Source organism: Lissotriton vulgaris, chromosome 1_1 (genome assembly GCF_964263255.1).
Source record: "Lissotriton vulgaris chromosome 1_1, aLisVul1.2, whole genome shotgun sequence".
Taxonomy (NCBI): Eukaryota; Metazoa; Chordata; class Amphibia; order Caudata; family Salamandridae; genus Lissotriton; species Lissotriton vulgaris.
In genome coordinates this window covers 216,684,367-216,708,635 of record NC_141685.1, presented here as the reverse complement: position 1 = coordinate 216,708,635, position 24,269 = coordinate 216,684,367, and the positions used below count along the sequence as shown (strand labels likewise).

The 24,269-nt window shown below is 39.8% G+C and overlaps 1 protein-coding gene across 1 annotated transcript in view; it reads right to left on the bottom strand.

Annotated features, from left to right (window-relative positions):
• Positions 1-23,966, bottom strand: part of LOC147740925 (membrane-spanning 4-domains subfamily A member 4A-like) — a 251,533-nt gene extending 227,567 nt beyond the window's left edge. The window contains exon 1 of the mRNA XM_086952218.1: positions 23,881-23,966. The gene's annotated coding sequence lies outside the window, so the exon portion shown is untranslated. The remainder of the gene's footprint in view (positions 1-23,880) is intronic.
• Between the last annotated feature and the right edge of the window lie 303 nt (positions 23,967-24,269).

Below are 24,269 nucleotides of genomic sequence, written 5' to 3'. Positions count from 1 at the left end.
ACATTCTTTCTCTTTCAACTCTAGGAATGCTTTTATGCAATTGTTGTTCAATGGAAGCGGATCAAACACATCCTCATGTGTCAGCCTCAGTAAGGGCTTAGCCACTAGGGAAAGGTTTAGTAACCACTCTCTACAGCAGCTAACCATTCCCAAAAATGTCCTGACTTCTTTCTTTATTTGAGGTGGATTTATCTTGGAAATTATTTCCACACTTTCTGGTGACACCTTTCTACCTCCCTTTCCAATTTTGTGTCCCAGATATTCATCTTCTTTTTGACAGTACTCCTGACTATTCTCATGCAATGGCACGGTTACATGGACTTTGCAAAAATCAATAAAAGTAAGCCATTCTTCAGCACATGGAATGTGAAAAAATATATTGGCTGGATTCGGTACCACAGGACAACATGAAAAAATATGCTTTTAATCTCCTGCCCTATTCTGTTCTTTTCATTTATTTTCTGTGAGCCTGTGATCAGAAAGTTAAACAAACTTCCAATCAATTCCATCAAAAATCTTTTTATTGGTAAAATTTCTGCAACTGATGGTGTTCCTGAATGCATGTCATTTGGTTCTAACTTTAATAAGACATGTTCTGCACATTTTATTAATTTGGCATCCTTCTCTGTGAACTCTCTTATTTCTGTGTTTATTTTTTCAAAATCAGAAGGTAATTTTTCAACTGTCTTTTCTGAACATAATGCTACAGCTGTCTCTTGTTGGGCCATTTTAAAATGTACATTCTCATCAGGAATCTGAAAAATAACATTATCTGATGTACAGTAATCTGTGCTGCTTAATTTGCAAAACAATTGTTTTTCTGCTAGGCCTGAGTCACAGACAACAGTTTTGCAATCTTCCTCAAATGGACCTAATTTTGGTTCAAATTCTTCTAAAACTGGGTTTGTAATTTCTTTGTTTAAAACTCCTGCAATTAAATCTGGACTTTCCACTGCCTTCACAATGGACTTGGTAAATTCAGAATTGTGAGTGTTAAAACTCTCATTTTCAAACACAGCAACCTGTTGGACTGGGTTCTGATTTTGTCTCTGGAAATAATTCACATTTGCTCTGGACATCTTATTTAAATACATTTTAGCAGTTTCCATATTTTGTGGGACCATCTTTGCTTGGAAAATTCCTGCCATAGGTACCTGTTTCAGAACTCACATTTGCATTTGCTTAGCTTGCATATTTTGCATCTGCATTTCTCCATGTTTTTGTGCATCATGTTTAAATTTATTTTTCTTCTTCCAATGCTCAAATCTGCTATAAAGATGGCAAAAGGACATATTTTCCAGCAGTACAACATCCATCCCTTAATTTTCACAAACCAAAACACCTTTACTTCCATCCTGTGTTATTTTAATCTGTACCAAATCAACATCCTTTGCTAGCACTCCACCCTTCAGGAAAATAATCACTGCTATATTTTCCTCCATAACAACAGAAAATGATGGTGCATTCATGCAAACCCTTTTCATTGTCTCTTCACCTGGCCTTTGCACAACTTTAGATTCAAACCACATTTTTGTCTGCATGGCAATGTAAAAGAACATTTCCAAAATAATGCACAGCTCTTTTTAAATCTCAACAAATCCATCAACATTTGGGTACCACAGCATAATTATGTCTCTCAATTGTGGGAATGTGTTCAGAAATGCTGCAAGTTCACTTTTATTCTGTAGAATAGGAACATGCACTTCTCCCACCTTTTCTCTCAATGAGTAAGCAAAAGCTTCTCCCTCATTCTTCTTATTATTTTTCTCAACTAAATCTGGTGGCTTCTTTTCCTTATCCAGTTTCATTGCAAGGTCTGGTGGTTTCTTTTTCTTCTCATGTTTTCTTTCCCATGTGTCTCCTAATTTCTCAAACCCATTGCATTTAAAAATATATTTTATTTCTGCAATGTGCAATTGCATTCCTAAAGAACACATTTTCTCATTTGCTTTATCATCCATATGTACCCTAAAACTTTTCTGAGATGGGAAACTTCCTGAAACATCAATTTCATAATTTTGAGCCAAATCTGTCAGGCCAATATGGGTAGTTAATGCACACGCAACTATTTCCTTACTCAGGGAAATTAATTCTTTTTCCTGACACTGGTTCACATTTTCATTATTTAAACAGCATGGGCTGTTATTTTCTCCATGTTCAAGTGCTGAATTTAAAACACTAAGCTGTTTCTCTTTTTCAGGGCCTGTGTTAATATGTTCTCCCATGTTTTCTATCTTTTTAATCACTGCTGTTTCCTCAAAGCAGGTTTGAGAAATCCCATTTTCAAATATATTTATTTTATCCTGTGTGTAGATGTTGTAAAGGCCATGTTTCCCTCACCTTTCAGTGCTTGCGGTAATTTCTGTTCAATAACCTGTGAATTCTGAGTTTCTGAAATAAACTCGGCCATAATCACTCCATTTGCAGCTCTTTGAACCTTTTCAGTAGGGACCATATTAATTGGGACAGTCATAATTTTTCTATGCATTATCTGTGCATCTGCAGTTAGCAATTCTTGGACTGGATCAGGCACATTTGAAGCAGTAACACCTGGAGGTATCACTGTCAGTGCTGAATCAACAGGTAATGGGTCTATCTGAAATGTTTGCACAGTTTTCTCAATCTGTGTTTTTCTCTGTTCAACAGAAGCAGTAGCCACTGTAGTGCTTACTAGTGCACTATTTTCAGTATTTTTAATGGGAACCACATAAAGTGGTGAACACTCAGTTAACAATGTATCCATTATTTTATCCCCTGAATCATTATTTATTTGAAGCTCCTTATCATCATTAATTCTCTTCTCCTGCATTTGGTGCTTTACCTTTTTATCCTCACTTGCTTTCTCTCTTGCTGCTTTTTCCCACAGGCTTAAGGCCTCAAATTGTGCAGCTTTAGATGGTGTCTTTATTTCACATAAGACTTCCCTTAATTTGTCAATAATTTGCAATTCAAAAGTACCATCTTTTGGAAACCTCAAAACGCCCTCTTTTTCAGTAATCTTGCACCATTGGTGAACCCACATACATGTATTTTGTCCCAAATTGGTAGACATAAAATGCACAGGTGTTCCTTCAGGAGCATCACCAATAAAAAACAAATTTTTCACTTTACCTCCTAACAGCTTCTTTAAGCCTTCAAACAATTTCATTTTTGCAATAGTTCAATGCAATTTCTTTTTTCCAAAGCTGTCAGTCTCAATTTTAGTCAGTTTTACTCCTACTACTGACCCTCCACAAAATCTTACTGCAATATTTCTCTTAATCAATAACTCTGTTAGTAACAACATAAATACACTCGCTACTCTGTCTGTTGTGCTAAATAAAGGATAGATTTATATTCACTGCGAGTAACACATTCCGCTTACCCTTCACAAAGTAAGACCTTCCGTTTACTCTTCAAACACTACAGGTAAATCCCTTCCGCTTACCTTTCACTCAAGCTCAGAAGAACCTGCTACTCCTTTGGCCTTATCCTTCAGGATATATCTTAGGCCAAAGTTTCACCAGCGAACCCTTGTGCTGTCAATCAAGCTCAGAAGAACCTGCTACTCCTTTAGTGTGACCCTTTCTAGGTGATATCAGACTAAAGTTTCACCAGCGAACTCTTTGCTACAATCACTCACACAGAAAATAGTCCCTAATTTAACACTGCCAGCCCTACCTAACTTCTCAGTGTTATTCCAACAGACGAGTAACCTCAGTGCAGTGTGGCTTCCATTTACCACCCGCTATTCCTTCCCTGGATTCCACAGGTGTGCATACCTGCGTGTTGCAAACAACATAGAACAATACACTAACTTAACATAAAGAGTTAAAACATGTAATCAATAACCAAAAATTATATCCTATGAAATTACCAATATAATCAATAACACCATCAATTCAAAATGAGCAAAATATCACCAACAGTAAAAATCCTTACTATTTTCAACACTTCAAAAATACATGCTAGCATATTAACAACATTTCACAACCCTATTCATACTCACACCACTTCTTGCATCACCTTCCAGTACTGCTTTGCCAGTCTTCAGGTTCTGATCATTGGAGCCAGGAATCAGGACTTGGACATTTATCTAACTTGGGCAATTATTTTATTTCCCTACTTAAGGTCAATGATCCATTAGTTGAGTAGTTGATGGTAAAATCAATAATCATTAATCACCAAACTAATCAATAATGACCATCCTCTGATTATCAAAAACTGATGGAGCGGTAATTTCTTCTGGTAGTTTCTCAATGCAAAACCCTCATGCTACCTCTAATTTACCGCTCAAAAGGTGTTGGGCCCTTCACACCATGTATTACCTTCAGGAGACTTTAAATAAAGATGAACAGTCAAAAATGCAATTATTATTTAAGCCAATAAAGAGAGTTGTTGAGTATTTAAAGGGTTTTATTTTCTAGTAAAAAAGTTAATTTTTCTCTGACCCTTTATTCATTAGTAAAATATCAATCAGGTTACAGAATTTGGAAAACAGAAAAAATAGCATTGATACAGAACATATTACAGTCTGCATATAAGCATTACATATAGGAAATAAATTGTGGCGCAAAATGTCATTCAAAATTCTTAAAGAGTTTCTAAGAAAAATAGTCTTGCAAGGCTAATCAATAATTAAATAGTTGGCAAAAATCTCCCATAAAGAGAAATACATGCATAAGACAAATAAATCTTTTCAGACCTAATTAATTAGTCAAAGCATAACTTAAAGTTTAGCATCTAATTCTATTTTAATCAGCTGCACTCTCTGTCTGTCTGTGTCTAAAGAGCAAGCAGGGAGTGAGACAGCCCCTCCTTCACCAGACCTCAAGGGAATGTGGCCAAGATATGACGTGGAAGCAAGAAACCTCCCCCTGACACTCCTCGGATGCAAACCCTCCCTTCAGCAATCTCCCGGGACCTTTCTCGTACCTAACCCATAGAAGCCTAAGCCAAAATGAGCAAGAAGCCAGCTGAGCTAAGAAAGCCAGCCCCTCCTCTGGAGAGGTCAGTTTTATACACAAAATTTTGGCAGACTACACAAAATGTTGCATTTCAGGAGTTGATTGGTCAGTCATGGTGGCATGAGTTCTCATTTTTCTGACGCATTCAAAAAACCTGACTATATCAGTTTTAACAAAAGAAGTATACATGAATAATACATTTATAAACATTTGCAACATTTACTAGGGAAAATGTGTCTATAGGTTCCTGTCACAGTGCAGCAGGACGAATACTTTATCAAACTGGTACATTGGCACAATCACAAGAATGTACAGTTCAAGGTGTCTTTCACTTCTTTGTGGTTTGAGTCAAGCTGCCACAGTCTGCGCATGCTCTCTTCTCTTTCAAAGCAAGCCAAATCCTTGCTGGTTTCACAGGCAGCCATTTAATGGTAGGCCCCAAAATAAAACAAACACAAGATAATATTAATTTCATGTAAATCAGCACATTATGTTTCCAAACTCCATACTAATACTCATTATAAATGTTTTCCTAGCCAAGCTACTAGTGTAAAGCAGCTTTTCTATTATTTATGACAACATGTAAAATAAATGTGCAATGTGCAACAAAGAAAAAGAGATGTTATTAACTGAAAATATTTATCAAAATATGCAACAAGTCAAAGTATTTTAAGACAGGAATAGTGGATTTAGGGATGAGCTGGGAAGAGAGAAACATATTCTATTAATCTTCAAAGCTAAAAAGGCCACTTTTCTCTACACTGCAAAAACACATGTTAATTCAGCAAAAGCATTTGAGACTGATTAGGCCTCACTTTCATATTTTTCATGTGCCATATTTTTAACTTGCACCAAAAGGTGCGTGGCAATTTAAATGCAGTTTGTCTGAAGCACAAAAAATAAAACAATGCCTGACTGCAGATGAAATCTGCTCCATCAGTTGTAAGGGTTTTTCCAGCAGTGAGAAAAATTCCTGGTTTGCCATGGCAAGAGTAGTGTGACGCTGTTATCAGGACGCTGTTATCAGGTTACACAGTTCATTTGTTCTGCTTCAAAAGGTGATATTGTCGCATATCATAGTGTTGTGGACATACAACACAAGTTTAGGGTTCTAGGTGTGTTGAGTAAATTGTATGTATGATAGTGAGGATTGTCTATGAAATTGTAGCATTGAGTATAGGGACTTAGAGCCTGTTTTAAAACTCTCAGTGAAAAGAGTAATAGGATTCATCCAAGCTTGTGTGAAGGGTAAGCGTCATTTCTCTTCTAAGGTTAGAGTCCTAAGGAAGAGATAAGCGTCGTTGTTTACTGGCGAAAGAGGTTTACTTCTAAGGTTAGAGTCCTGAGGAAGAAACAAGTATGCATGTATAGGGAATTCCTTTGTATGAATGTATGTGTAAATGTGATAGAAAATATTCTGGAGAAGTAGCGTCGTCTATTTCAAATGAATGAGTGAAAATCTGTGTGTCTGAGAAGCTACTGTTTTTTTTTTTAGGGAAGCAGGCAAATGGTTCGTTTTGTGTAGTCACTAAATTGTCCCAAAAGTAATTGTAAAGCGCTATTTAAATGTATTAAAAAGTGTTAATAAGAAAATGAACGTTTCACAATAGAGTAGTACAAGATGGTAAGAAATATAAAAAAAGATCAGCATTTCATAAAAAGAAAAAACTAATTGAAACTATTGTTGAAAAGGCTTTTGAATTAAAAAGGAAATTATTCAATTTAGTTCTAAACAGAAGGCGATCATTAGATAAGCCAATACGTTTTATGAAGGACAAAAGTAAAATGAAGAGACTGATTAACAGAACTAACTTTTGTGATTTTTTTGGGTGAATGGAAGCACACTTCAAGTTCAGAGCCTTTTTTTAATGAAGAGAGCAATTTTCAAACCCATACATTAGTTTATGCAGTTGATACCAGTGGTCATGCTTATGAAGTGAAGAACGGTTGTGCAATTGACAAAGAAAAGATGGTTCCTAGAAATGTACAAGAAGTGATAGCTGATGAAGTTCTAGGGAGACATACTAAAGTGAGATTCTATCAGAGAGAGCCTAGTATCTCACTAGACCCCATAAGATTCAAAACACTTAAGAATTATCACCTCTTCACATTGATAGAATCTCATTGTTTTTATGATAATGCTAGGAGGGTGATTCTATCAGTACCTCTACGCTTCCCATCTTGTTTTGGAATTACTGGCAGCGCACAGCTGTGGAGGCCCAATGAAAATTTGTAACCTTGCTCTCAGAAAACTACAAAAGTGATTCTGCATCCGACGGCAACCACCTGGTAGATCGAGGGACCCTTCTATAACCACATCTTTCGCAATTGAAAATGGCTGATCTAGGCCTAGCATTCACTGAAGACGAGATTTCCAATCTAATGTCAACCCTGGGGACTTTTGAGGATTTGAGCACCACAGGCCCCTCAACAAGAAATAACGATTGGGATGAATTGGAAGAACTAAGGAGAACCCAGATAAAAACTGCAATCCATGGCCTACTCATGTCTGAATACCTCAAAGTAAACACTGCACCATCAGGTCTCGTAGTCCGCAATGAACCTTTCATTTTCTTACATGATAAGACTTTTAAAATCGACTGGTCAAAAATCTCGTGGCGATGTACCCGAGATTGGATTGTGCTCATTATAAAGACTGCAAGCAGATTGGCAAGCGAACTAAAGGTCGAGATACAAACGATAGAAATACGTCTAAAGAGTTATGAATCTCCCGCTGACCTTAAAAAATATCTGGATGAACTGAATAAATCATTGAACGAGTTCGAAACTACCCTGAAAGAGAATAAATATGAGAAACTAAAAAAAGACACCAGTAGATGGACCAAGGAAAGAATCTACCCCTATATCAAAGATGATTACAAACCAACAAACGAAAATACCACTGATGATGAATCATCCGACTCTGGATCAAATAGCTCGAATTCCAGTCGTAATAAAAGCCCGAGATACCAAGGTACAAGGAGGAACTTCCGTAGACCAAACTACAGTGGCACAAGAGGATGGCACAATTTTCAACCCCACATGATGTATCCCCAACAACAACAATATGGCCCAGCCCCCTTTCAACATCCGCGGGTACCGTTTCCAACTTGGGGATACCAACAGCAAGACTATGGCTACTTCGATCAATCCACGCCTTTTTTAGGGGCACGCCAAGGACGGACCAAGGGGAGAAACCGGAGGGGCACCACGGTACATTGGAATACCGGAGAGGAAGAAACCCCATGGGTATCAACAAGGAGCATGACAGGCGCCACGAGGAACCAGAAGTGAGCCTGGTGGTGAACCTCTAAGACATTGAACTAACAGAGCCACAGAAAAGAGTTCTGGAGAAGGGCTTAGGATATGTACCTACTGCTAACATGGACAAATTCCATCTTTGTAAAGAAGTACAAGAATTCATGCGACGCCTGAAGTTGCAAGTCTTTTTTAAAGACAAGAAGGATGAAACAGAACAGGGGGATACCAAACTAAGACCAAAATCTAGGTTCACTCCTATGGACAACACTCTTCCAATTGAACTCTTAACTTTTGAGAAAGCGGTAATGAGGGAACTTGAAGACATCAAACCTCTGGAGAAACGCGCTTTCCAAAATATCACCAAAGAAGAACGGAAAGCATTGCGAGATCTGAGCAATAACGAGGGAGTCATAATAAAGCCAGCTGACAAGGGCGGTGCTACTGTCATACAAAATATAGAACAGTACGACAAAGAATGCATGAGACTACTACAGGACCGAAGGAACTATGAAGTCCTTCATATCGACCCCACCGAAAGAATAAAAACCAAGATCAGCACAATGGTGGAGGAGGCATTAGCTCACGACTGGATCACTAAAAAGGAAGGGGAATTTCTCTGTCAAAAGAATCCAAAAATCCCATATATGTACACCCTTCCCAAGATCCACAAAACCTGCAGAACCCTCCAGGACAACCCATTGTCTCTGGAATCGGGTCCATTTTGGAACCGATCTCGAGATTTGCGGACGCCTTCCTCAGACCCATGGTTCAAAGAACATCTACGTTTCTCAGGGATACCAAAGATGTATTGAATTTGCTCGAAGAGGTGACCTTCGACCCAAACACTCAGCTGTTAATCAGCTGTGATGTTGAGAGTCTCTATACTAGCTTGCCACACCACGCAACCTTGGAGATCATCAAAGATGTCCTCTTTGAAGACTTTTGGGAATATCAGACACCACGTAATGTGGTGATGGATTGCTGTTCTCTAGCATTAAAAGAATTTTTTTTAATATAAAGGCACCCTATACTTACAAAAACACAGTACCAGCATGGGGAGCACATTTGCTCCTAGCATAGCCGGTCTCTATGTGCACCATCTAGAGGTGACCAAAATACTGAACCCCAACAACCCTTTCAGAACCAACATCGATACATCGATGATATCCTTATCATCTGAGATGGAGATGAAAGAAACTCTGAACAATTTTTGACTTGGCTGAATCTACAGGATGATTTCTTGAAATTCACGAGCACCACCTCCAACAGCAACCTGGTTTTCCTAGACCTGAACATCTTTCCCAAAGATGGAAGACTAATGACCACATCTCAAAAGCACCTCAAAAAATTGCCTCTTAATGTAGAACAGCTTCCACCCTAAACATCTACGGGATAACCTCCCATATGGTTAGTTTCTGCGCCTCCGCAGGAACTGCACGGAATTGGGAACTTTAGACTACAGTCCAAAGACCTAAAACAGAAATTAGAAGCCCGGATGTACCCAAACAGAATTATTGATCAGGCGTACAAACGAGCCAAAAACAACTGCCGGAAGAGCCTTTTGTAAGAAAAAGTACCAAAAGAGGAAGAGAAAAGACCCATCTGTGTGACCACGTACAATACCAGTTCTAATCAAGTGACAAAAATCATTAATAGAAATTGGAAGATTCTGAACAGTGGTGGTCTGCAGATACCTAAACCTATCTTTTCACACAAAAAAGCACAAAGCATAAGAGATGTGTTGGTACACACAAGACCCAAATCCAACAACACCAACAGGCAGAAGAATCCAAATGTTGTACAGGGTCACCACCCTTGTGGAGGATGCAAAGTCTGTTGTCTAACTGGAAAGAGTAAAAAACTGACCTTCAACAATGGTACTGTTTGGGAACAGAGAAGCTTCAGTAACTGTAATAGTGCCAATGTTGTGTACCTAATCACCTGTCCCTGCAAACTCCAGTATGTGGGAATGACGAGCAGGGCAGTAAAGATCAGGATAGGCGAACATAAGAGCACTATAAATTGCAAAAAATCAAGCACAAAACTCACGAATCACTTTTTGGAAAAGAATCATAAACCTGAGGACATTTCATGGACTGTGATAGAACAGGTTAGCAACGAAAATTTTCTCCTGGAAAAAGAACAAAGATGGGTGTTTCGCATTCAATCCCACAAAACAGGTCTGAACGATGATATACCCTGGGGGCAGTTATAATGGACTCCTAATTGTCACCAGAGACATAACTTTGAAATCTTGTCAAAACCAGCTGTTCAGTGGGTACTCTCCGTGATAGATTACATAGTTTCTCCCTCAAAAAATTCCACATAAGAATGGCATCTGTTATTTCTGGCCTTTTAATATATTTTTTCTGGCCACATTAATCATTCCCCTATCTCCTATATTGGTTTTTGATAATTGCTAGACCTGTTCATGTGGCCGATATATATTAATTTGTATAAACTAAGAAACCCCAGCTTAGCCTCCGAATGAAAGTGTAGAAAGACTTCCGCTTCTCTACCTAACGGTGCCAAAAAGCGGCAGCCATTTTAGGTCAGCGCACTAGTTTTTCCAAGCTGCCGCCAACACACGCGGATGACAATGCGGAATTGAATGGGCTTTATAACGATGCAACATGCAAGAGACCGGCAGTCCTCGGAGCAGCACGGGGGTAGGAATAAGGAAGCGTTCTCATGCCGGTGATTCGACCGCGCTGAACACCCTTCGCCTGCAAGCTCATGGGGCATTGAACACTCATGAAAAGAGTACGTATAATGCCATTTCGAGGGTCAAATGTCGATATAACCATTGTTTTTAAACGCAAATAAGGGTCTCCTATATTTCTTCCATTTAGGTTGTTTGTTTGAGTGTATTGAGTCGCAATTGTATGTGTGATGAGACAAACGTGAACCCCAGTATTACGATGGTTCTACAGAATATATCTGGTAGAATCAACCAGTTATGAGAGGTGTACTGAATCTGCCTATTTTATCACAGAAGGCATAACCATAGGTTTTGCAGCACAAGGCGATTTCCTACCAGTGTGTTTTATGACCAGAAAAACATTTTGTGCCATTACTCAATTCGATGTGACAAACACACATTTATGTTGTTTTCTCCCTCTCTCTTTTTCTCCTTTTCCTTTACAGAGACCGCAATAGGTCAATATTTTTAGTATTCATTGAAAATTACCATGCTTCACTAGGGCCAGCTCATGCCCTGAAGCCCAAACAGTCAGCCTATTTTTGCTGTATTGTTTGTAGGACAGTAGGCATACCACTGTAGAACTGAGCTATCAGTAGTAGGGATCACTATATGGTCCTGATGAGTAAGCAGTAGGGGACTGCTTACGAAACATGTCGACCTGGTAGTAAGCTACTGCTCTACCTCACAATCCCCTTCTTAATGTTCCCAGCTAGAGAAGCGAATAAAATATATTTTTTCTACTGAGCCAGGGAATTTTAAATTTTTTGTATTTTTTGCACTCACTTGTTAGGTCCCTACACGTCACGGACACCCCTGCACCTACACATAGCCTCTGTCACAACTTAAAGTTCTCCCGCGTAGTTCGTTTGGTCGATGCACGCCCCGCCCCGTTATAGGGACGGGAAGACCCCTATGATGAAGCATGACACTAAAGGACTTTTTAGTATGTGAGGGGTATTTTAAAAAGCACATAGTGCTCTTGTCTTTCTAGACCTAAGAGAGAGCCTAGTATCTCACTAGACCCCATAAGATTCAAAACACTTAAAAATTATCACCTCTTCACATTGATAGAATCTCATTGTTTATATGATACTGCTACGAGGGTGATTCTATCAGTACTTCTACGCTTCCCATCTTGTTTTGGAAGACATACTAAAGTCCCAGGGCCCGATTCACAGAACTAACTTAAGACAAAATCCTAAATCTACTACTTTTGGTATTCACAGAAGTTAGGATTTTGTCTTAAGTTTGTCTTAAGACAAACTTAAGACAAAATCCCAACTTCTGTGAATACCAAAAGTAGTAAGTTTAGGATTTTGTCTTAAGTTAGTTCTGTGAATCGGGCCCACCAGTGTATACTTGGGATTGTAGTACTATTTGCAGTATACAACAGGAGTCTATTGATATTGTTCCAAATTTCTTACAAGAGTATACTAAAAAAAAGTGCTAAAACAAAAGATTAAAATGCTGCATGGAATAGATCCTTGTAAAGTGATAAAAAAAATACTGGTTTGCACGGTCATTCTCTGGCTTGTCTTTCTAGAAAAGTGTGTGCAAGTGGTTTCATCATTTGAGAATGTAAGCAGTATATCACTCTCAAATGCTGAAGTTAGTAAGAAGATTGTACTATGCAAAAAGTCCAGCAATTCTTTTAAGTGACTTAAACAGTGCTCTTTTGCATGGGACAGTATCATATGTAAAAATGGTTTGTGATAAAATTGAGTTTTCTTACTTTGGTCCTGAACAAGAGTGTAGAGAAAGTGAGAGTTTGATAGAAGTAGGTGTAGAAGAAGGCGTGGAAGTTAGAAGTACTGAGAAGTTTGAAGAATAAATTACGAAGATTAAGGTAATTTATTGTGAAAGACCAAACTATGGGGGTCATTACGATGGAGGATTTTCCGCATCCTCCGGGCCAGCGGAAGCCACCGCCGGCCCGGATGATGCGGAAAATCCTCTGCGGACCCACCAGGACCCACCGCCACATTAGGATGGCTGGTGGGTCATGGTTTAGGTCCGCAGCTTTTCCGCCGCGGCTGGCTTACAACCGCGGCGGAAAAGCACTAAAATGGTGACGGTGTCTCTCAGACACCGTCAGCCAGATTAGGTTGTGCTTTTGAACATGCTTTTCCGCGGCGGCTTTTCCGCCGTGGAAAAGCATGTGTAACTGCACTGCGGGGGCCCGTTGCGGGCCCCCTAGGTGTAGTGGGGGGTGCACATGGGGGGTACCTATGGTACCCCCCTGCATTTGCGTGCACAATGCAGCAGGCACCGCGCAGTGCCTGCCGCTTTGTGCACGCAAATGCAATGCGTGCTTTTTTAACATTGCCGCGGGTGCAGCTTGAAGCTGCACCCGCGGCAATGTTAAAATAGAGGATGTGACCGCCACCCTGGCGGTCACATCCTAATCTGCACAGAGGGAACGCCGCAGCCCATGCGGACGTTCCCTCATGCTCTGGGGTCGCGGACGGACGCAAGTCCGTCCGCGATCGTAATGACCCCCAATGTCTGTATTTGTTGTCGACGAACTCACTATAGAAATCAAACTAGAAATGTTGATCTGTATTTAAAAAGTGAAAAAGAAAACAATGATAAGTGGAAGGAATTTGCAACTTATTTGTTCGTGGAAGATTGCTTTGATTTGGGTAGTGATCAACGTATTTGTAAATATTGCTATACCAAATTTGAGGATAACAAAATGCCAGCTAGACCTGTACATAATAACCTAGAGTTGGTAGGTATTCCTCCAGAGCTGGTAGATTTAAATACTTAAGAGTCCATTCTGATTCACTCTGTGCACCCGTTTCAGACTATTGTTCGTATTGAGCCTAAAACAGGTAAGTTGCCTCCCACAGATTTACAGAGAGGATTAAAAGGAAGAGTTGTGTATTTACATTTAGATTTAAAGACAAATATTGAAACTATTGGTGTAGAAAAAGAGGAAACTGAACCTGTAGGTATTCTAGTTAATGGTGTTCCTACGAAGAGTCGGAAAATATGGCAAGAATTAATAGATGTGAGCATAGTGCAAAAGGCTACTTTTTATCTAAAAAAACAATGATTACAACAAAAATGTGTATGTGGAAGAAGAATAAATAGTTTTAGGAGATGATAGCTAAATTTCAAATGGCCAAATTGAAAAAGTGAAGAAATGTTGTTAACAATTTAGTGTCCATCCTTTACATTCCAAAGAATTGATGGGAAATACAATTGAATTATTCCAAATAATAATAGTAAGAATAATAATAATAGGGGCATTTGTAGAGCGCTGAGTTACGCACACCGGCGTGTCCCCGCGCTAAGATGAGAGAGGCGGAAAACAGGGAGTTTAGCTGCAGGGCAGGCAGTTATCTGACATAGAGGTAAGTTTTTAATTTAGCTCGGAACCTGGTTTCTTCCGGTTCCAAACGTAGATCCACCGGGAGTTTGTTCCAATGGTTTGCCGCTAAATACCTAATGGATCTGCCTCCCATGCGGGCTTTCTTCACCTTGGGGATTCTCAGCAGTCCCCCACCCGCAGATCTTAGTGCTCGGGCAGGTTCGTCGGATTCAATCAAGCTCTGCAGATGTCGAGGTGCCCTGCCATTCAAAATCCGATGGCAGGTGCAGAGGGCCTTGTACTCAACTCTGCTCCTCACAGGGAGCCAATGTAGCTTCTGCAAGGCCTCCATCGAAGGCGCCCTTTTGGGCAACCTGAGGATCAAACGTGCTGCCGCATTCTGCAGCACTTGAAGGAGACCAAAACTCTTCCCCGGTGTCCCCAGGTATAGCAAGTTCGCATAGTCCAACCTTGCGGTCACCAAAGCATGTACCAGGGTTTTGCGAGCTTCCATTAGCAGTAGTTCAAGGACTTTCCTCAGCCTTTTCAGGACTCCAAAACACATGCCCACCACACGGTTGATTTGGGGCCCAAAAGTGAGACCCGCATCAAACCATACTCCTAGGTTTTTTGCCTCCTGACAGGGGGTGGGGGTCGGTCCTAGACAGGATGGCCACCAAGCCGACGACCAAGCAGACTGGTCTCTCCCCACCACCAGCACCTCTGTCTTGCTGCCGTTGAGTTTCAAACAGTTCAGGGCCATCCAATCGGCAAGATCTTTCATGCACGATTGGAAGCCATCTGCAGCAAGACAGGGCGCATGCGACAGGGAGATGACCAGTTGCGTATCATCGGCATAAGATACCATTTGGAGGCCATGACTCTCTACAATGGAGGCGACAGGCGCAACATACAAATTAAAAAGGTTCGGGCTCAGAGACGAGCCCTGAGGCACGCCTTGGCCCAAAAATACCCCTTTGGAGTAGCAGTCGCCCTGCCTCACTTGGAAGCTTCTTACGGTTAGGAAGGCCTGGATCCACCTCAGCGCAGTGTTAGCGATGCCACCTCTGTTCAGACACTGTAGCAAGGTGGAATGTGCTACAGTGTCGAACGCCGCGCTGAGGTCTAAAAGGATCAAGGCCATCGTTTGCCCCTCATCTACACCCTATCTCAGATGTTCTGTTGCCATCAGTAGGGCAGACTCTGTTGAGTGGCGAGGTCTAAAGCCAAACTGCGTAGTATGGAGCAACCCTGCCTCCTCCACATATTCCATAATTTGGGTGTTTATCACCTTCTCAGCCACTTTGGACAAAAAAGGCAGGAGTGAGATGGGCCTCAGATTTTCTAACACCTCAAAACTGATGTGAGGCTTCTTCCGGAGAGGGAGCACCACTGCCTGTTTCCACCCCTTAGGTAACATGCCAGACTTAAAGGAGACATCCAGGACATGCTTTATATAGAGCTCCAGGACCTCCAAGCTGTCCCCCAACCGTTTAGGGGACACCGGATCCAAAGGGGAGCCAGATTTTACAGAGAGACATACCCTGACTAGCTCTTCAGGAGGGGGAGTGATGAAGTTTGTGAGGAGCCCCTGAATCTCCGTGCCCACCGATGTTACCTCAAACTCAGCCCCTGAAGAAAGCAAAGGGGACTCCCATGGGTGTTTGATAAAACAGTTTTGAAGCTCGTTGTTTTCCACAGCTCTTCCCCACTGGAAAAGGTGGACGATATGAAGAACCACCAGTATAGATTCCTGCATCAGAATATCGGACAACAATATTGTACTCAGAAGACCCAAGATTTCGACAATGTATTATATATATATTTCATCTTTTGTTTGAAAATGACTTGTCTGGACTCTGCAGTCAACCACATATTAAAAACAGGAGTTCATCTTCAAAATGTTTCTGCCAAGGAACTCATGGACAAAGTACATCAGAGAGATGATCATTTAGAATCTCAATTGATTTATTTGATGGTATGTCAACATGGTACTAATGAGTATTGGTATCGTCGTCATGGAGAACTTAAATGTATGTTAAGGAACGTAGGAACTCCTACGCGGTTTGTTTTGCTAAGCTGTGCTGAATATGCTTGGTACGATTTACTTGAATTTCTTCGAGAAGCAAATTCAAATTTTAAAAACATTGAATTCAAGACACCTGGAAAACTGTGTTCCTTGGAACTTGCAAATGTGTGCAGATATTTTAATCAAAGGTATCAAGCTATGATGTCTTTTATCTATAATAAAAACAACCCAACTCTTGGAGAAGTTATTGATTTCTTTTAGAGAAAGGAGTACCAAGCTAGAGGTGCTCTTCATATACATATGCTTTTATGGATCAAGGATGCACGCAAATTTGGAACTGATTCGGATGAGACTGTTTTATCTTTTATTGAAGACTATGTTACATGTGCTATACCAAAAATAAGAGAAGAAAACAGCTTAAGACAACAAATTTTACGGTTTCCAACTCATCGATGTGGCAAATACTGTCGATGGAAATACAAGTCAAAGGAAAAGTTTTATACCAATTGTCGTTTTGGATTTCCACGTCAAGTAATATCCAAAGGAAGAGTCGACAGTTTCCTGTCAGAAGTAAGGCATACTATCACTAGAAAATCTCCAAAAAACACTTACAATTTAAAAGAAGTGAATAATCAAAGTATATTAATGATTATAATTAGGGCTCTTGGTTTTATGGTATTTATTATTTGAACATTTCTGTCTGTATTTATCCATATTTATATTTTGGGCATTTTATCTGTGTTTATCCATATTTATTTTATGTTTTGTGTATAAATGTAGTTGTAAAACTGTACATTTACAAATTTATTTAAATGATAGACGCGCACAAATTATTTTGATTTCTGTAGTGTTTAACAATGTAATTTTCCCAATATTACATAGTTCTACATCCACCGGCTAATATTAGCATTATACCACAATTTAAGTTGATACATGCAGTTATTTTAAAGAAATGTCATGCTGTTTTTTTAATTTCCCATGCTGTCCATCTGCTCAGCTTTTGGGCTATGTATAATTCAGGAAAGAAAATACAAAGCGTCACTTAAAAGAAGCACATTTTCTGCATTTATCCACTTCAAAAAATAAATAGAGACAGAAAACACATTGTTTTCTGTCTGTATATATCTGCATAAATCCATAAAAACAGAAAACAGGGAGCCTTAATTATAATCCAGTTATTTTGTTGATGTGGAATGCTAATATGGATATCCAGTATGTTGCGGATAATTCCATTGTTATTGCTCGGTATGTAACGTCATACATAACAAAATCTGAAAAGACGGAGTTGAAAGAAATGTGCGAAGATATTTCCCAAGACAAGACTCTTAGTAAGGAGTTGTACAGCTTAAATTCAAAGATGCTGTCCCATCCAGAGATTGGATCCTACGAATGTTCAGATTGGTTGTCCTCTACAAGTTTATATTCAAAGTCAAGAGGAATCATTTGGGTTAGTCTAGGTCTTGCGGCAACACAAAATCGAGTACTTAAATCAATACATGAAATCAAATATTTAGCATTACATGAACCGGAAAGCACAGATATTGTTAAAACAAACATGTTGGATATGTACTATCCAAATAAAGTCCCCATCTTGAAAACTTATGTCTCTGTGAAGAACTGCAATATTACAGTTTCAAGAGAAATATTACAGGATGTTTGGTGAAACATAGTAAAGGAAATCTGATTAATCACAGAAAACTGCATTGCGATACTCCTGATAAAAGAGAATTTTACTATTTAGCACTTCTGCAACTCTTCAAGCCTTGGCGTACTGAAATGGAATTACTTGGAGATTTTCCATGTTATGAAGATTCTTTTATTGCATGTAAAGATAGCATTGAATGCAAAGTTTTTCCAATTTATCTCCAAATGTTGAATGAAGAAATTGAACAGGAAGCTAGTATTGCATTTGAGATTGTTAGAGACAATTCTCATGATAGTCAAAGTTCTGCTCCACTCAGTCAAGATCCACTAGGACAACCAATTCTTGAAAATGAAGCAGCAATTGCGATGAGTGAAGTGAAAATCGCAATGCATCAAGCTCAACATGATATTATGGACTTAGGAAACTTGGAAGAACAACTAAATATTGAACAGAAAGAAATAGATCAGCAAGTGACACACCAGATCGACCATGGTTATCTTCATGAAAAAAAATGCACATTCACATCTTTTAAACCTTTTCAAATGTATATCAGTGGTCAAGCTGGGACAGGAAAAAGCTTCTTAATTAAAGTTGTTACCAGTTATCTACAGAAAACCACTGAATCACATTTATCTTGTGTTGTAAGCGCTCCAACTGGGTTAGCAGCACACAACATTAAATGGTTTACATTACACCGCTTACTGATGCTACCTGTTGAACATGAAAACAAGTTGGAATATCACAAGCTATCTGGAAAAGCTTGTTATGAGGTTTCAAGAGTACTAAAGAAAATGAAACTTGATAATTAATGAGGTGATCAAGGTCTCAAACTTAGTGCTTGCCTTTGTGTATTTAAGAATGCAGCACATTTTAAAAACAAAATACAGTGTCTTATTTGGAGGAAAACATGTGATTGTTTTTGGCGATCTACTGCAACTTACTCCTGTAAAAAGACAACCAGTATTTAAAACATGTGGGCATGAAGACACCAGAAAGTCTTGGGAAGTATTGGAAATGTGAACATTTGGTCATATTTTGAACACAAAGAACTTATTAAAAATATGCGACAGGTAAGTGATGAAGATCATGGAAGCATTCTTCAACATATCAGAATTGGTGTATTGACAGAACATGGTAAAGAAGCTTTGCAAAGTCGACTACTTACAAACTTGTTACCAAATTAAAAAATTTCTCTGGAAATATTATACAAAAATAATTCTATAATCTGCCTAATGCCAACACTGCGAGAGTGTTCTAGATTCAATGAACAACTTTTGAAGCTAGAAAAGCAAAAAATAATAAAAATGGAAGCCATTGATAAAATAGAGCACAACGGAATTACTATTATTTTGACAAAATATTTAAAAACAAAATTGGATTTATTGGACAAATCTATATCAAAGACTGCTGGTTTATAAAAAGAATTTATATGTATGTAAAAACTGTGGGATCATTTTATGGCATAATTTGGATGTGGAAAAATGTTTAGTGAATGGAGCAATGGGAAAAGCTTTTGATTTTGTTAAATATCAAAATAGAGATGGAATTGAATTTTTGAAGATTAAATTTGATCAGATTGAAGAAGTAAAATAGATTGGACGTTGTTCTGTTAGTTTTTTGCTTGTTAACCCCTTCGACGCTTGTGACGGAACGGTTCCGTCACGAGCGCCGGTTGGGCTGTGCTTATGATGGAACCATTCCGTCATGGCCACGCCCGTTTCTTAGAACCTTCAGCACCGCGCTGAAGGTGTTAAAGATTCGTATGTTCGTAGAAAACAGTTTATTCTTTCTTTAGCATTTGTGGTGACATTCATAAATCTCAAGGTTTAAGTGTAGACAGTGCTTTGATAAACATTGGAAGTACCGTTTTTAAAGAAGGAATTTCATATGTTGCATTATACCGAGTCAGAACTTTATCTGGATTGTATTTGATTTATTTTGATGAGAGAAAGATTAGTGCAGATTCAAATTGTGTAAGAGAGTATAATCGGTTAAGAAAACTGTATGCTCCAAACTTAGGTGAATATCCTGTATATGAAAAGCGTGTAGTAGGTCGAAAACGAACATATGAGAATCTCTGTAGTGAAGTTGGAAAGAAGAAAAGAAATCAAGAGAATGTTGAGATTCCAATCAAAAAGAAAAAGGACACTGTTGAAGAGATTGTAGGATAGCATTTAGAAAATAGTTCAGGCATCAACTGCTATGCTAATGTAGTGGTGAATGTTGTAATTTTTCTAAGAAATCTCCAACAGCAAATTATGGAGAATCAAGAAAAAAGGTTTTGTTCCTTGTTGCATTCTATTTTTGTCAAAGATATCTTTATTAGAAACGTTTGGTGCATACATTACACAAGCAAAAACTTGTACCATCAAGAGATCCAACGTAGGGGAACATAAGCCGCAAAAGAAGTTGGTAAATAGGCTGAGGGCCTCAATAAGAATAAGTCATCTCCGTTTCTTAATAAGGAAGATAAATAAAAGTTACAGCTGCTAAACAGTCGGAGCGTTTCTTTTTTCCTGAACAATGTAAAAATATGACCAATATGCAGCATTGCTAAGCAACCAGGCACGTGAGCGTCAATCTTATCATAGGACCATGACAATACCTTCACCAAAGCGTATATCTGGGGTGCTATAGGAGAGTGAAATCCAGCTCACCAACCTGTGTTCCAACGTGGGACATGCCTGTAGAAGACAACAACAAAGAACAACCCATCCTCACCTCCACACCCTTCCCCCACCCTACCCGTGGTGGCAGCAACAAACAAACAGTCAGAAAACTGGACGGCTTTTCATACAGTAATCAAAATTGAAAAAGATGGAGAGCTCTGATGGAAGGGGAGCAAACTGCAGAATGGAGGCCCTGAGAGAGGAAGGAAACCAGGGGACACCATTTGAATACAAAGTTCTTATAGTCGTCTCTAAAGATATCGGCCATACGTTCCAGACTTAGGAATTTCCAGAGACGAGAATGCCAGAGAGAAATCGCCAGGGCCTCTCTCCTCTTCCAAGCAGCCGCTAGGGTGACCTTAGCCGTGCCAATGCAGAGTCACATAATCGTTTCGTCAGCTCTGGTCTGGTGTTCAAGGGCGGGGTCACAGAGCCACAGGAGGATCCCCGCCATAGTGGTAGGAATGGGATAGCCCAGCATATCTTTCATTTGAGCTAAGATTTCTTCCCAGAATGGACGAATAGTTCGGCAGTCCCACCATATGTGCCTAAAATCACCCAGAAGCCGACATCCTCTCCAACATCTGTCCGAAGATGTGGGGAACATCTGTCAGAGTTTGGAAGGATAACTTGGTCTGTGCAATCCATACTCGCATCTCATACTCATGGAGTAAAAGGGGTCATGTGCCTTTAACCCCTTCCCTGTGCCGCAAATTCTGCAGCGGCGCGGGGGCTAGGGCATGTGGGCGGTGCTTCAGCGCTCATGGCGGCTCCACGCCGTCATGGCTCACGGGCGGCGTGTGCTCATGACGGCGTGGTTCCGTCACAACCCTGCCCACTCATTAATTCTCCCACACAGGCGGGGAATTAGTGCTGCATGGGAGGAGCAGCAATGGCATGACAGCTCCACGCCGTCATGAGCACACACCTACCGTGACTCATGACGGCGAGGAGCCGTCATGAGCACCAAAGGGGTTAAATAGTAGTGTGGTCCAGTTATCAGAGAGGAGGCTGCTGGCGCCAGCCCAGAAGCCATTGTTTGCCCCTTTAAAAAGCTCAACATGCTTTGTCCACTGTTGACTCCATCTCTCTAAACAGACAAGCATTTCAATAAACCCTCCATTCATGTCCTTGATTATGTTACTGTTGATTCTAGCGCCAAGAAACCAACCGGTGATAGTGCGCTTAATAAGTTTTTTATTAACATATTATTATTAACAGGGGCCTGGCATCCCTCACGTCTCCTGTTAATAATGTATAGAGCAGAGTGGCCCTGGGGCTGGAGTGAGAGGTGATCCCATGAACTAAAACACTGGGTACCACATGCTTTAGCAGTTGTATGTAAAAGAATAACATTGTATAAAAGTAATTTATAGAGCCAAAGATTGGCTATATATGGTGTTTCATAATAACATATTTAACTTATCTGTGAAAGATTTCTGAAATCTATCAATTTTATTTAAGACATGCGATTTCCGGTTTAAGTGATTTTTACAAAGGGGAAAAAAACATGTTTGTCTATATTTGTTAAAAGATACAGGAATTAGATTTTATTTTCAGTGTCTCCCTATGCTTTTAGGGACCACCGCCAGGCTGTGAACTATGTAAATTGAATAAAGAATTTTAAAACGGTGTAACATTTTATTTTGAAGCTTGAACTTTTGCAGATATTTCCAAATCTTGGTGCCACATTGTTAATGTTTCCAAATAAGTGATCTGGTTTATTGTATATTTCTTTATAGGACACTAATGCCCTTCAGATACTGAAGCGTGAGTCTACATTTACCAGTTTATAAATGTAAAAAATTCGAATTGTAAAATGTTTACCTACCAAAAAAGAAATGTAATTTGAATTTTCAATAAAATATGCATATTGACAAATGACAATGAACACCAGATGTGGAAATCGCTTGACGTGTATCTGGACTCCTATGAACCCCCATGATTTCATCTGAGGGGGACGGCTGTCCACAAAACAAAATGCTATAAACCCAGAATTGGCTCATCTCTATAGTACTGTTCTTGTAACCTATCTCCTCCCTTTCTTTTCTACTCTCTCTCTTTCTTTCATCTATCCTGATCTCCAAGACAGTGTAAAGAAGTCCGCCAAACATGTACAACAACTACCTGTAACCATGGCAACACCAGCCAAGCTTGGCTGGTACCCCGTAACGATAAAGCAAATGTACTTGCCTGTAAAAAATTTTAGTAAAATATTTTGAAATAAAAAAACAAAAAACTTAGAAATACTTGGTGGAAGAAAATTGGACCTGGGCTAAAGTCCAAGGCCCGGATTTGCTAAGGCTTTGCGCCAGGGGTGGTCGGCTTCGCAAAGGGACAAAAGGCACCATAGGGTTTTTAGTTAAGGGGAGTTCTTGGACCAGATAAGCACAAACACCCATAGGCTGAGCCACTGAAATAGCCAGGCTGGGCTTTGTGTCAAAAACAAATGCTGACCAGAATCAGACAAAGGGATCCTTCTGAGTCTATCTAGGCATAGGATGTTTACTTCACAGATATGCTTCCAGTACAAATCCTGTGTTAACTATACTACTCCTAAACTGGGAAAAATCCTAACTTTAGGACTTCAGTATTCACAGAGGCATTAAGGAGTCCTAAAGTTAGGACTCCTCACTTCTGTGAACACCGAAATGAGTAAGTGCCTTCTGTGAATACCGAAATGAGTAAGTGCCTTCCGTGAATACCAAAATGGTAGTAAGTTTAGGATTTTGTTATAAGTTAGATCTGTGAATCGGGCCCTCAGTGCTTTCCCCTCCACTGCACACCAAGGCATAGTGGCACATACCACAATAAAAGCGCATATCTAGCCATCATGCACCGCGCTGAGACACTTTCCCCTCAATCTACAAGCCCAGACACTTCCAACGAAGCGCAGTCAATGGAGCAGCGTGCTGCATGTCTGCAGAGCGAGGGTCTGCTGCAGAGTTTCAGAGGCTTAGAGCACTATTTAAATGCAATGCATATAATATAATATAGTATAATATATTATAAGATAATGTAATATAATATAATATTACAGTGTAATATAATATAATGTTACATAGTGTAATATAATATGATATAATACAATATAATGTAATATAATATAATATAATATAATATAATATAATATAATATAATATAAAATCATATAATATCATATTTCATATAATATCATATAATATCCTCGACATAATGTGCCCTTCAGGTATAAACACAAGTTCCTTTGCATTAAGTGCTGCATTGTGTAACTCTGCCATCAGAGGCATCCATGAAGTGTAACATTCATACAGAAGTAGGTGTTACTCACTCAGGCTCCTGTGGTCGGGCGCACCGCTGCCTCTCTCTCCCCGGCTCTGTCACTGACTGACTCCAGAGCCCAGCATCCTTCTTTATATCCGGGGCAGAGGTCAGAGTCCAGCCTCTGCTTTATACCCTGCCCATGGGTCAGCGGTGCTGGGGGTGTGTCTCAGACTGGGCTCAGCCCCTCACACAGCATCTGCTCCTGGAGGTTGTTATGCATAGAAGCCATAATGATGGAAACAGGAGGGAAGGGGCAAAGTCTGCAGATACTGATCAGTTAGATGAATGCAGTCCCGGCTCTCCCTCCGTAGGAACAGCACCCTGTGATCCTGCACATGCTATAGGCCATGACTCACACCTGCTGGATGTATGTGGCCTGTGCATCACACAATAGGA